Below are 13,013 nucleotides of genomic sequence, written 5' to 3'. Positions count from 1 at the left end.
TTAGATTTGCTTTGTAGTCAAAACCTTTACTGGTGCAAGTGAGTGTAATTCTAGAGAAGGTTGTAAGGCTACAGTGATTTCAAGTAGATTTGAAGAACTGGACTTCTATTTACAGTATTATGTAAGGTGACCTCTTATGAAGAAAAGAATGCTTTTAATTTGTTGTTGTTGTTGTTTTTCCCTATACTTTGAAAAGAGTTCTGAAGCTTCTCTGCTGCTGCTTGTATTTAGGTGTCATCTACCTTGGTTTCATTTTTCTTTCTACTGAGAATATATGGATAAAAATTATATTAACAAAAGAACAAGAGACACTGCATGTTCTAAGATAGCAAAGCATGATCAGGTCTCATTCATACTGAGACATGCATATGCTTTCACTTAGGCTGTTGGATACTTTTATTTTGAGTACTAAATTAATGCAGTTGATTATCAGAAAATAGGAAGAAAAAGATATGTTGAGAACCCAAAAATTCCCCATCAATTGGCATTTATCTTACTTCTGAAATTGAAAGAGCCATTTTCATCCACTTTATCACACAAAGCATTGATTGTGACTTCAAAAAGATTTTGAGGGCTTGCAGTTAGATAAGTACTCTTGTTTAACAGTCATCTCAAAGGTTTTGCATGATACTACAAGTTGAATTAAGTTATTACCTGAGTAAAACAGTGAGAGAGAAGTGAAAGCTTTGGTGACTGAGCTGAAACAGTAGGTGACATGAAGGTTGCAAGAGAAAGATGAAAACCTTTCTTTCTGCATGTGTTATCTCAGTAATTTGTCGGGATGGCAGATTCATAGGAATCCTCCTTTTTTTTTCTTCGTTTTTTTAAAATGCAGGATTGATTCCTCCAGGTGTATGAAGGAAAGAAAGGATAACTACAGAACAAGAAGCTGCTGGAATTCTTTCAGGCTACCTCCTGGGAGGTAAGAGGAATTATGCAGTGCTTTAGGAAAACCTTTCTTCCATTATTGATTGATCACTTTTGCATAGTTAATAAAAGAGAAGTGAAAAAATGAAATATAGAGGTTTGCATTAACAGGCCCCAAAATGTGCCTGCATGCAGCCTCCCCTGAAAATGTGCCAGCACTCCCTGTGATGAGATCCATTGTTTTCCCACTTCCTGTGTGCCCTTCCTTGAGCTCTGCCTTCAGATTTGCTGTCACACAGCACCATCTTCATAAAACATTAGGAATTTTCCCCAGCCATGGCTATTGCATATGTGACTTCATCCAGAAGAAGCCAAAGCATGACCTCTCTCCCAGGTTTCCAAGGAAAGGGAAACAATGGGCAGAAGTGATCTGTTGGCAAGAATTCTTTCTGTGTTACTCCCCTGCCCCAGTGTTGCAATTTTTTTTTTTTTTTTGCTGTTTATACACACTACATGTAATGTTTACTGTTATGAAAGTCCATCCAGCAACCAAAATACATTGCTTTTTGTCCTCCTGGAATAATAGCTACATGTTTTTATGGTTAAGCTAAAGGACTGGCTGGATTAGCTCACAGGTCTTGAGAGACTTGTGTCTGCAGCTAGTTCTGAGTTCAATTATACTACCACATACATTGTGGTAGTATAATTGAAACTTCTTTTCTGTCTGAGCAGCTCAGGATTATCAGGAAGACTAGAGGCAGGGAAGGGTGGGATGCATATGTTGAGAAGCAGCAGGAGAGTTTAGGGCAGAAAAGCAATTTCTATGGAAAAAGGTGCTATGCTCACTCTTGCTGACAAGGAAAGTGACCAATATTAAGAATTGTGGACAGCACACAAGAGGGCTTTGGTGGTCATTTTAAAGCTGGCAGTTTGGGACTCATGATGATCCCTGGCTCAGGCATTTTTAACCTGGTACAGTGGGACTCATTCACCGTCTGGTAGAACTGTAGGCTTAATGCACCATCTTTAACTGACCCTTACACTGTACTGCAGGGATAAGTTCAGGAATTCAATGAAAAAGAAGATAAACTGTTTTTCCTGCTTTGCCTCCAGAAAACTAATGATAAAGCCTGCTAAGTCCATTATTCACTGTCAAGTAAGAGGTAACTCTTTCCTCATGCTGTTAGTTGATAGAAGTTGTAACTCCAGGTTTTGCCAAGGCCATTATTCAATTACCAGATGAACATCTGACCTGACTGAAAGCAAGCCAAGTCCAAAAGGAAATGCCAGGAAGCAGAAGAATAAGGCACAAAACTTCAGCCAGATACGTTCTCAGACTAAGTGTGTTTTCATTTTAGGGATTTCATTAACCTTGTGTGATTGATCTAGTAAGTGACTGTCAACAGGTCTCTCTTCTAAATGCTTGTTCAGGCTCTCTTTAGAATTTTCTGCAGCTAAAAAATCCTCAGAAGAGCAGCATTGTGATCTGTACAGCTTGTCTAGAACACAGCTTCTCTTAGCATCATTGATGGCTTCTTATTCTTGAATATCTGAAGAGACACTGAAGAGTTTCTCCTATCCATGCCATCAGACCTGTCTCTGCATCAGAGTAGAGGATCATAACCCTTTAAATCCTTGCATGGTGACCACTGTCCCCATCCCCAAGCAAAGGGTGTGTCAAGAACACATTGCTTACCCATGAAAATGCATGTTTTTCTCAACCTGAAATTTCATCAGCAGGCTAGTGGATTCCTAAATGAACTCACTGCCTTCAGCAGTTTTTATTCTCTCAAAACTCTGAAAGAGTTTTGTTACTCCCTGTTCTTGTGTCTGGTTTGAAAAGAAGCACTTCAAAAGGCCAGTTGGTAAAAGTCATGGCAGCTGTCAGATTGCAGTCTTGCCTAGTGAATCACCACCTTTTGAATCACTTCCTTCATTGCCTGAATTTCTTAATCTTTCACCTCACATTGGTTTGGGTCTGTGGATGAGGCAATGTCACCAAAGTGGAAATATCATGCCAGAGATGAGCCTGAGGACTGCAGAGACAAGTCTAGGCAGGAGTGCTGGAGACTGGGCTAGAGTGGAGAGGTGGAGCAGGCCCCCTGCAGATGGGGGTACTTTGAGGAGAGCAGAAGCAGAGAGCAGAATTTTCTGGGGAAAGATTGGGATAGTTTTTTTGGACACAACAAATGTTTTTTAAAAGTTAGTTTTCCAAAGCAGGCTGAACTCCTGCAAGGGAGCTCTCTTGGATAACTGTGGGTTGCAAAGACTGAAATGGATTTGAGTCAGTGTATTGAAAACCACAGAACCAAATTCTAACTGATGCTAGACCCTGTCAAGAGCTTACTCTGTACAAATCCCTACCAGCGATTTCAAAAATGTTGATAAGGTGTAGGATGTTGTAGGGCAGCTGCACCATCTCAGCATTAGACTTCCTTTTTTTGTCTATTTATAAAAGTTGGCCTTCTTTCCAGGGCCTGCCTTGTCATGAGTTCTGTGGGATTTCATTGTCTTTTCAACTTTTAAATGAAATGGAATGTGTTAGACAATACTGGATCTTGGCTCTGCATTATCTTTCCCTTCTGGCTACTTCTTCTGTTTCATTTTTTTCAGTGTAATAAACTCCATAGCACTATCCTGATGCCTTACTTCCCCTGTTCTTCAAAACTGCCTTGAAAAGCCCTGGGTAAACTGTCACATGCTCATCACTGGTTTTCCCCATGGATCCCATGTCTGTTGATAACACAAGTCCTTACATTTGTTGTCCTGAGACTACTTTTCATGAGAGAGCTATTTTCTACCCATTTGTGTGTAACAACACTCCTGCAGCATCTCCTCTCTCACAAGTTTCAAACTTTTTCTCTCTTCTAGACTTCCCCATTCTCCACTAATGTCAGATATGATCTGTCACGGGGGCATGGTGCCTGCTTTTGTTGTATTTAGCTAGAAGAAGAGATACAGGACATGAAATATTAAGCTCTCTCAGAACTGTGCATCAAGTTCTGTAAACTTGTGGAGCATTATTTGATCTGTCTATTGTAACAGTGAAAAATGAGTTATTTTTAATAGTGCTGTAACATTTCTCTTGGTAATTCAAACCATATACAGTACTTTCTATTAGACTGTGGAATTGTGGAAGATACTGTTCTTAAACATATTGACTCATTCCTGTTATATTTCCATGGCAGTTTTGTCACAGGATTATAGTGGTATTATCTACTGGATGACTTTCATGAGTGCTTCATGAAAGCATGAGCATTTTAGAAAGCAGATACCTTTCTTGAAGAATAATCTTACAATATAGAAAATTGGTGTTATAAATGATCAATTGATAGCAAAATTATAAAAAATGCAAAAATATTTATTTATCTTTTTCCGCAACCAAAATACGGTCCTCAAAACCACCACAGCCAAAGAGACAGCATGGAGCCCAGGATCAGCACTGGGTGAACCTGGATCCGACCTCTATCGCAATAGGACCCCCGCCTCGTTCACAAGAGTCGCTTCTAGCAGGGATGTTTTATACAGTTTATTATGCCCGAGGCGACGGAGTCCAAGTTTCTTTTGTAACGCTGCATATTCATAGTTGGTTCTTTCAGAGCTTGGACAATCGCCGTTTCCTGGTTGATAGCCAGCGTTGATCGTATCCTGGGAATCGCATATTCACATGTATCTTTCTGGCGACTTCGACTTCGGCTATCTTGATCGCTCTTAAACTTCTTCGGATGACTCGGATGACTCGGGATAACAGTGATCATTGCGCTGGGTGCATCAAATTATAAGCTAAATGCCGATTGTTCTTCCTCCGCCTTCAGGAATTTCAGAGTTTGAATAGACCACCTCTCAGGCTGCTTGTGGTCAGAGACTAGTCTGGATTTCACAATCTTTATAAAATACATTCTTTTATAGCATGAATTATTTCCCAACATATATTACAATAGGCAAGGTTCTTTAATTCCTGTAATTTTTAAACTGACTGATTTCTTGCTAATTTGAAGTCAATGTTAACTGAAGCTTAGTTATTTCACTTACACTTGTAAAAGACAAATTACTTAACCGTTCTCTATATTTTAATGCTTGCTGTATACTTTTTTGTGTCATTTTTGACAAGTTCTACATCAACTCAGCTAGCAGGTTACAGCTTGCATTGAACAGTTTGATATATTTGATTGACTTGTTTAATACTGATGTCTTTGGATCTTGAAAAACACTAGCACATTTTCCAGCCCTTCTGGAAGTACTGGAAGGTGAACTCTAACAGCTGTCATCCATTAGTCTGAACATTTCTTTGTTTAAAGTACAAAACCCTGGGCTTATTCTTCAAGGGAGACCTATTGCATCCCTGAAGCATTTGGTTGTTATTTAGTGACTTCAGAAACTGTTGAGATTAAATGCAATTCTTTTTATGAAAGTTTTCTCTGTATTGTGGGAATGGTGATGGCAAAAGATAAAATGTATGTTTTATCTTTATGTTCTTTGTTTTGTCTCCATATCTTCTTTTGCACTTGTAAATCAAGTGTCTTGGTTTCAAAAGACAGGCGCCTGCTAAGGAAGGCAGGAGCCTCCCCTGAAATGGAAAATGTAAACCTCCCCCCTCTTCCGAATTGCTATAAATTTTAAATTAAGGGGCTCTCAGGCAAAAGAAATATGGGGGCAGGGAATAACAGTTCTTTTTATAGGGAAGAAAATAAAAAGATAAAATAAACAATGCAGTGAACTGAGACAACACTGACAGAGTCAGAACACAACCTGACACCCTGTTGGTCAGGGTGTTGGTAGCAGTCCAATTGGAGATGTGGCTGCAGTCCTCCTGAAGTGTCAGGAGTGGTTCTGTTGGAGCAGGGATCCTGTAGAAAGGGTGTAGTCTTCCTCTGATGATCCAGGGGAAGAGAGCAGCTGTTCCTCTGGGAAATCCAGTGGAGAAAAGCCATGCTGGTGTTCCAGAATCTCCACATTATATCGGGGTAGAAATGCTTGGCTCTCCCCTCTGGGTGGAGCAGCTCACAATGGGATGCTATAGTTCTTATCAGTCATGCAGTGACATTCAGTAGCCTATTATCAGCAGATGTCTCCTCAGTTGTGGAAGAGATAAGGAAAACTGCCCACTTAACAGAAGACAACTGCCATACAGATGGTAAACAGAATACAATTTGCTTGACAATCCAGGACATCAAGCCACTGCCCCACAGAGGACTGTGGGACACACACTGGTGATTTTGGTTCCACTGCTGCTGACCTGGTATTCAGCATATGGTCTGTGGGTGATTCGGGGGGATTATTCTATCACAGAACAAGAAGTCAGAGCGTCTATGGAAATTACCAAAAGCAGGCTTAAAGCAAGCAAAGGCCAGTTCTTTTTACACAGCGCAGTTGAAATAAACTGAGACTGAGAGGTGCAGGGTGTTACAGAGACCAGGGATGTAAATGAGCTTAAAAAAGGAACTAAGAAAATCATAGAAAGGCTTCTAGATACACAGATGTAAAATGAGCTTCTGGCTCTGTCTGTCCCTGAGCAGCGAATCAGTAGATCTCACTATGATGTATTAGAAGAAGAAGAAATCTTGCCCCATTTTTTGTACTCTTTCCCAAAATACCCATCACTGGCCACTGTCAGAGGCAGGAGCCGTGCTTTTTATAGGCTTGGTCTGATTCACTGTGGCTGTTCTTAAGTCACTGACTCCCAACATCTGGGAAGCAGGATGCAGGATTCATGGCTAAGTACACATTTTCTAGTGTGCAGGAAAAAAAGTGAAAGTCATGTCCTCAGCCACACCACAACCTGCTCTCACTTTGTTAATATGCAAGGTTAATCAGCATAAACACATCTGCTTGACCTAAATGTACTCCCTAGACTAAGAGCAGAAGTGCATTAGATCCTGGGTTGATTTGAGAAGAAAGAGTAAAACAACATCAAAACACTCTTAATTCTGCTGTGTTCTTATTTGGTTAGCTCAAAAATATTCAAGGATAGCAAGAAAAATTATGGCTTCCAGTGTAGTGCAATGCCAGGAATGTAATCCACAGTTTGTCCTTAATCCCATGAGGATCCTCTCAAATGTTTCCAGTGCTTTTGGCAGGAATATTAAATTACAAAATTTAGGACGCTTGCCAGAAAGAGAAAATTAAAGGTTCACAATAAAGCAGCGCCCCAGCTCTATGCTTCTGCAGGAACAAAATGGCCTGTCAATATGGACCATAACTTTCAAAATAAAACAAATTAAAAGGGCAATTTCTCCTAAGTGTCTGACAATAGTCCCAGTACTAAAATAAGCACTGTTTGGTACAGTTCAAGGAAATAAGTGAAGATGATTGAATTGTCAGCATATTGAGCTATTCTTTTGAGCTAAAAGTACTTGTCTGTGTCACTTCCAGCTCAGCTCAGACTGGGTGCTGAGCTCCAGAGCCTGACTTCTATTTTTTCTGTTGGTTGAAGGAGCTTGCAGAATACAGCTGAGTTGTTTCAGATTCACTCTGATACAACCACTGACAGACTTCAAAGATTGCTTGTTTTGTTGAATTTACCATAAGAAGCTAAGTTCATACTTTTGTAAACTAAATACTTGACTATACAAGGAATTCCAATAAGAGGGAGTTGGAGAATTGTAAGGTCTTGAATATATATCATGCCTCTTTTGAAGCCTGAATTACATGGAACTCAATACTTGCTTTATTTTCAAGGTGAATTCCCATTTATTTCTCATTTAGAGAGTGAGCTTTTGGCCATTTATAATAAAGTTGTTATACTAGGGTACTGGCATGGGTATAATCTCCCCACTAGGGAAAAGGGAAAATTATGAACTAACTCTTTATTTAGTTAGCTTATACTAGAAAATTTTCAGCTTACATCAGACATGTTGATTTTGACACATTTTCCTTCTTTCAGAGACAGAAGAACAGGTTGCCCAGAGAAGACGTGGATGCCTCATTCCTGGCTTTGAGCAACCTAGTGGAAGTCTAGTGGAAGATGTCCCTGCCCATGGCAGGGATTTTGAAAGTAGATGATCTTTAAGGTCCCTTCCAAACCATTCTATGATTTTGTGGTTCTCTCTGTCCCCCATGGCTGCTTTCTGGGCTCAGCAGAGAAGAGTCTGACATTCTCATCCCTTCTAGGCAATTCTCCAGTTGTTTCTGCAAGAGACAAAATGACCAATGATTTGTTTAGTAATACATTTGTGTTTTACTACACTATTTGTATTCTCTTCCTCTGGCTTTATTGAAGAACTGTCCTTAAGATCAGCTAGAAGTTAATTTAGAAATTCCAGCTGTACCTTACCCAAAATGCACATCTTACAGAATACCAGGGGTGTATAGATGCCACTTTATTGGCTATTATTTTCAAATAAGAAGAATATGAGCTTCAATCTGATTTTTCACAGTGCCTTCCCCATTTAGGTCCACTGATGTTATGATGAAGTAAACAAAACATGATGTAGTTACATTAAGCTAGTACCAGTATTCTATTGCCATGCTGTTTAGCACCAATGCTAGGAAGTTTTCATGGATAGTGCTGTACTTTTCTGATGCCTTCCACAACAGAAATATACTAACTCAGGCATGAATGTCACAAAATCAGTCTTATTTTCTGTCAAAAATGGAGTGGCTGAAAAACACTTTTGTCATTCATATCAGACAGTTGTGCTTTTTTGTGGCGGCAGGAAAGGGTAGAGAGGAAGAAGTGCTGACCTCAGAGTTGCTTTCATGCTTATCTTTCTTGCTTTTTCTTGGTCTGAGGGATATTTATGTCTGCAGCTGGGCTTACCTGCAGCTGCATGTCTCATTTTACAAGGAAGACCTATACAAGCTGTTGAATTTGTACCAGATATGTTAGAAGCCACATCCCGTATCACATATAATTGCAACCATAAATGACAAATAGGACACATTTTACACTTGGTGCTCAAGTTTTGCTGAACATAACTATGAGACAGCAAATACCTTGCTATTTTTATTCTTTTTTACAGCTCTGTTCAGATGAAAGGTTTTAAAAGAATGCTGAAACTAGAAGGAAGGTGACAAATCAAATACATGGAGGAGCAATGCACACTCTTCCTCTCTTGTGGAAAAGGTAGATAGAGGTTCTGGAAAGGTTTGTAGGCACGAAGCTTGTCAAACACACCCCACATTTTCCAGAGGAAGACAGCCATTTATTCAAGAAAATGTAACTGGCGACATGAAAGTTGTTTAAAAAAATAGCAACACTGCTTTCTAAATATAACTTTCTCTTCCTTTTATATTATAAATCACTAGTTACTTTCATCAAAGGAAACCATAAGATGTATTTTTCATGTTAACCATATACCTAGTGACTTTTTTTTCCCTTTTGACATTAACTGGATCTTTTGTTAAAGCAATACCACAGGGTAACTCATTAGTGTTAGGAGAAGGGGCAAGGCAGTAGCATTGAGAGAGAAGCAAACTGAGGTTTCTGACTTGTTATTGTCAAAAATGTATGTGGCCAAGTGACAGCATATTTGGCTAATTTCACACAGCAGTTATTTTGATCTATGACGTCTGTTTTCAAAACCTTGAATGGTTAACTCAGACTATATGAAAGCAAGCCATATACATGTACTGAAAAAGATATCTTTCAAAGGCTCTCTGGCAAGTCATCATGTAAACCCCAGTTCTTCAGCTGCCATGTTTGCTGAGCGCCTGTGAAGAAGCATGGATTGCTGAAAGAGCCATTTCATGGGCCTGTGCGGAAAACGTGATACATTGTATTAGCATTGTAATGGGAGGGACTAAAATGCATAAATAGTTGAGTGCATGGGATACCTGAGGCTAAACCTATTGAATAATTAGCTTCATGGTAATCAGAGGCAAAATATCCAGCATTTGAACAAGAAATGCTGGCCTCTTTTCTGGGTACAGACAAAAAATGAAACAAAATTAACTGGAACACAACCTCAGATAGGCTTGGATTCCTAAATGAAGGAAAGAAAAAGGAAAAAGATAAACTCAACAACTAAATCCAAAGCCTTCAGTAGGTTTCAGACTTAATATCACAGAATCCAGGGAGGTGGAGCCTAAACATTTTTTTTGCAAGGTTTGTTGATGTACATTATAGCCCTTGAGACATTCTGGCAATCACCTATCTTCCCATTAAGAGTGACTCTGTCATGATACTCTCTGCTTCTTACATTATGTTGTTCGGGTTTAGTAAAAAGCCTTCAGCCCGACTTTTAGCATATGGTTGCATTGCTTAGTGCTAGCATGAATATAAACAGCAGCAGCTTGGGGCTCACACTACTTTTCTGGTTTGTTTGTTGCATTTTTCATGTTTGCTGTTGTTTCATTAACAACCTGGATAGTATATGGGGTGCTTTAGCTGAGAAGAAATTGGTCCTTCATATTTTCTTTATTAGTGTTTTTAAGGTATGTTGGTCCAATCATATTAACTGTAAAGACTGAGCAGTGATTAATGAACCCTTTGCAGAATGTGGGTGAGTTCTGCTTCACATAACATTCTGATGCGTACAAAGACAACTGCCAACATTTTCAGAATGTTTGCTAATGCTGCAAGCTTCAATGTCTGGGACATTTCCTAGGCCCTGTTAAAACAACTTGGATTCATGTTGTCTGACCATAAGTCTTTAAGAAACTATTGCCAACCAAAACCACTGGCCATGGGATCTTATAATGTGTTCACTTCTTAAGTCAAATAGAAAGATGCTGAGGACCTGCAGCCCTGGTTCTTACTGCTGAGAGCTACTTCCTCTTGGGACTTCTGAAAACTGGCAGAATGTGTTGCCAGCAAAGTATCCAAAAATGACTGAGTCGCTCAGCAGTAAGACCCTGGGGACTAAGCCAGGCTTCCTGTTCTGCATTTATGCAATGTGTGATATTATAGGGGTCTGGATCCAGTGTCTTATGAGCTATGCAATACACCAGATATTAATAGTAGTCATAGCTAAGGAATATGGTTTGGCTGCTTCTGATTTTATAATTTTCAAATTCTGCAGAGCTGAATGGAGAAATCCAGAGTCTGTAGACTTCAGCCTTCATTATTTGAGCAGCAGGCCATCCATTGCAGTAGTTATTCAGTTGTAGACATAGCACTTCCCCATAAAGTAAAACAAAAACAATGAGATGCAAAGAAAATACTTGATGCAGTGTCTGTTGTTTTGTTTGCTCAAATGGCAATTACAATCCTGCACTGTGCAATTGGAAATGAGGCCTCCTACTGCCAGGTCCAATACAAACATGCTGGAAGGTACCATCTTTTCCACACACTTCTCTTAAAATGAGATTGCCTGTAATATTTGTACTGGGGGACTGAGATTATCAGCAGAGTTTAAGGAGTGGTTAGAAGAAGGGACATTGCCCAAGCCGTCCATTCAAAGATCATTCAAAGATCACTCAAAGTCACAAGATTTATTTAAAATAGATAATGACTTAGAGTTCTTCTCTATTTGCCATCTTGCCTGGGGAGGTCAGAGTTTTCAGCTTTAGATCTTTAACAAGGCTTATGAAAGACTACTTTTATCAAAGCAGCTGAAGGTTATGTGTAGTAGTCATGTGATCACATGAGTTAGCCTTCAGACAGAAGAGCATTACAGAAGATATTACACTGTTTAGCAATGTGGAGTAGCATTACTGTCCTTTTAAATTGCTTTTCAGCACCAGTGAAATATACTACTTCTAGTAATTCTTCCTGAGAATATGAATGGACCCTCTTGTTGCTGTAATCTCAAAGAATGATAATGAGTCTTCCCTATAGCAATAGGGAGATCACATTTTGCAGGATGTGGGGATAAAACACTTATTGGAGCAGCATGCATGTAAGTAAATTAATGCTTCCTTAAGAAAACATCCAGGTTTCCTTGCAGGGCCACATGTGTGTCAAAGCAGCACTTGCAAAATACCAGCCATGATTCAGGCACTCTCATGACTCTAAAAGAAAAGACTGAAAGTGAATGTTGCTGAGAACCATAACGTACAGTATGTAACCATCCTCTTTTTAATCCACTCCTGATGGCTCTTCCTCTGTGATTGGCAGCATTCATGATAGTAAAAATGGACTCTGAGTGAATTGGTTCCAAAATCTCCTCCGTAGGCTTGCTGTAGCCTAAAAGCCACACATACCTAAGCTGTAAAATGCAAAACCTCTGTCAGCATTTCCTCTCCACTAAACCTTGTAGAGGGAACTGTCAGGCAGCACATATGGACCTCCCAGCAAGTCTACAACTAGTCATGCCAATGGCCACATACTCTAAATCACCCGAGTTCAAGGTAAGGCCTTGGCACCACGTGAGACTTACTTATACAGGAAAGGAGTATCCTGACTGCATCTATGCTTTGTTTCCATTCTCCAGTATTCAGGTTAAACCAAATCAGAAGATACTAAATTAATTAGACTAGTATACCTTATTTCTCCATATAGAAGTTGTATATATACATTACTATTTTATCATTATCCAAAAGCTAAAACATATATTTGTATATCAGAAGGTGGCATGTGATGAATTTACATTGGCATTCACCTGAAGTAACAGTGGAGACAGCAATTCCAGATAGAACTTGGGATAAGCCTCTTTTGTTCCACTATAATCTTGTCTATAAACTTTAAGTACTGTAGCTAGCCTAAGTTACACCGTCCTGATGGCTGTATTAACCTGTCTTAAGATTCCCCCTTAGCTTTGGAGTTTGGGCGTGGAGTTTTGGGGCGGGGTTTTTTTGAAGAGTATGTTAAAGAATCTAAACTGCTTTCACTCCTTATGAACTAAAGGAAGGCAACGGCAATTACGAAAACTGCTAACAAGATAGAGAAGGCTATAGTTTTAAGACTAGGGAAACTTGAAATCAGGGATTTATCAGACATAACTTTCTTGAGGTCACACCAGAGCACCTTGCCTCCAGCAAGGCAAGGATTAGAATGCAAGATGTTCTGACTACTTTTCACAGTTCATTCATGCCTACAAAACATGTATAAGGGAGGAAAGACAGAGAGGGCCAGTTGTTTTATTCTTGAGCCAAGGTGGCTATTTCATAACCAGTCTGTGGCTGTGTATACAAGTGTAAAGATACAGAGGGCTCAGTTCTGCCTTGTGAACAGCAGAATTCAGGTCTAAGCCTGGGGATGTGTATGCTCCACAATTTACCCTAATCTTGGCCCATGCATTGCTGTATAACATTAGATCACATAA

This window comes from Melospiza melodia, chromosome 2 (genome assembly GCF_035770615.1).
Source record: "Melospiza melodia melodia isolate bMelMel2 chromosome 2, bMelMel2.pri, whole genome shotgun sequence".
In the NCBI taxonomy this organism is placed as follows: domain Eukaryota; kingdom Metazoa; phylum Chordata; class Aves; order Passeriformes; family Passerellidae; genus Melospiza; species Melospiza melodia.
This window is presented reverse-complemented; position numbering follows the sequence as displayed.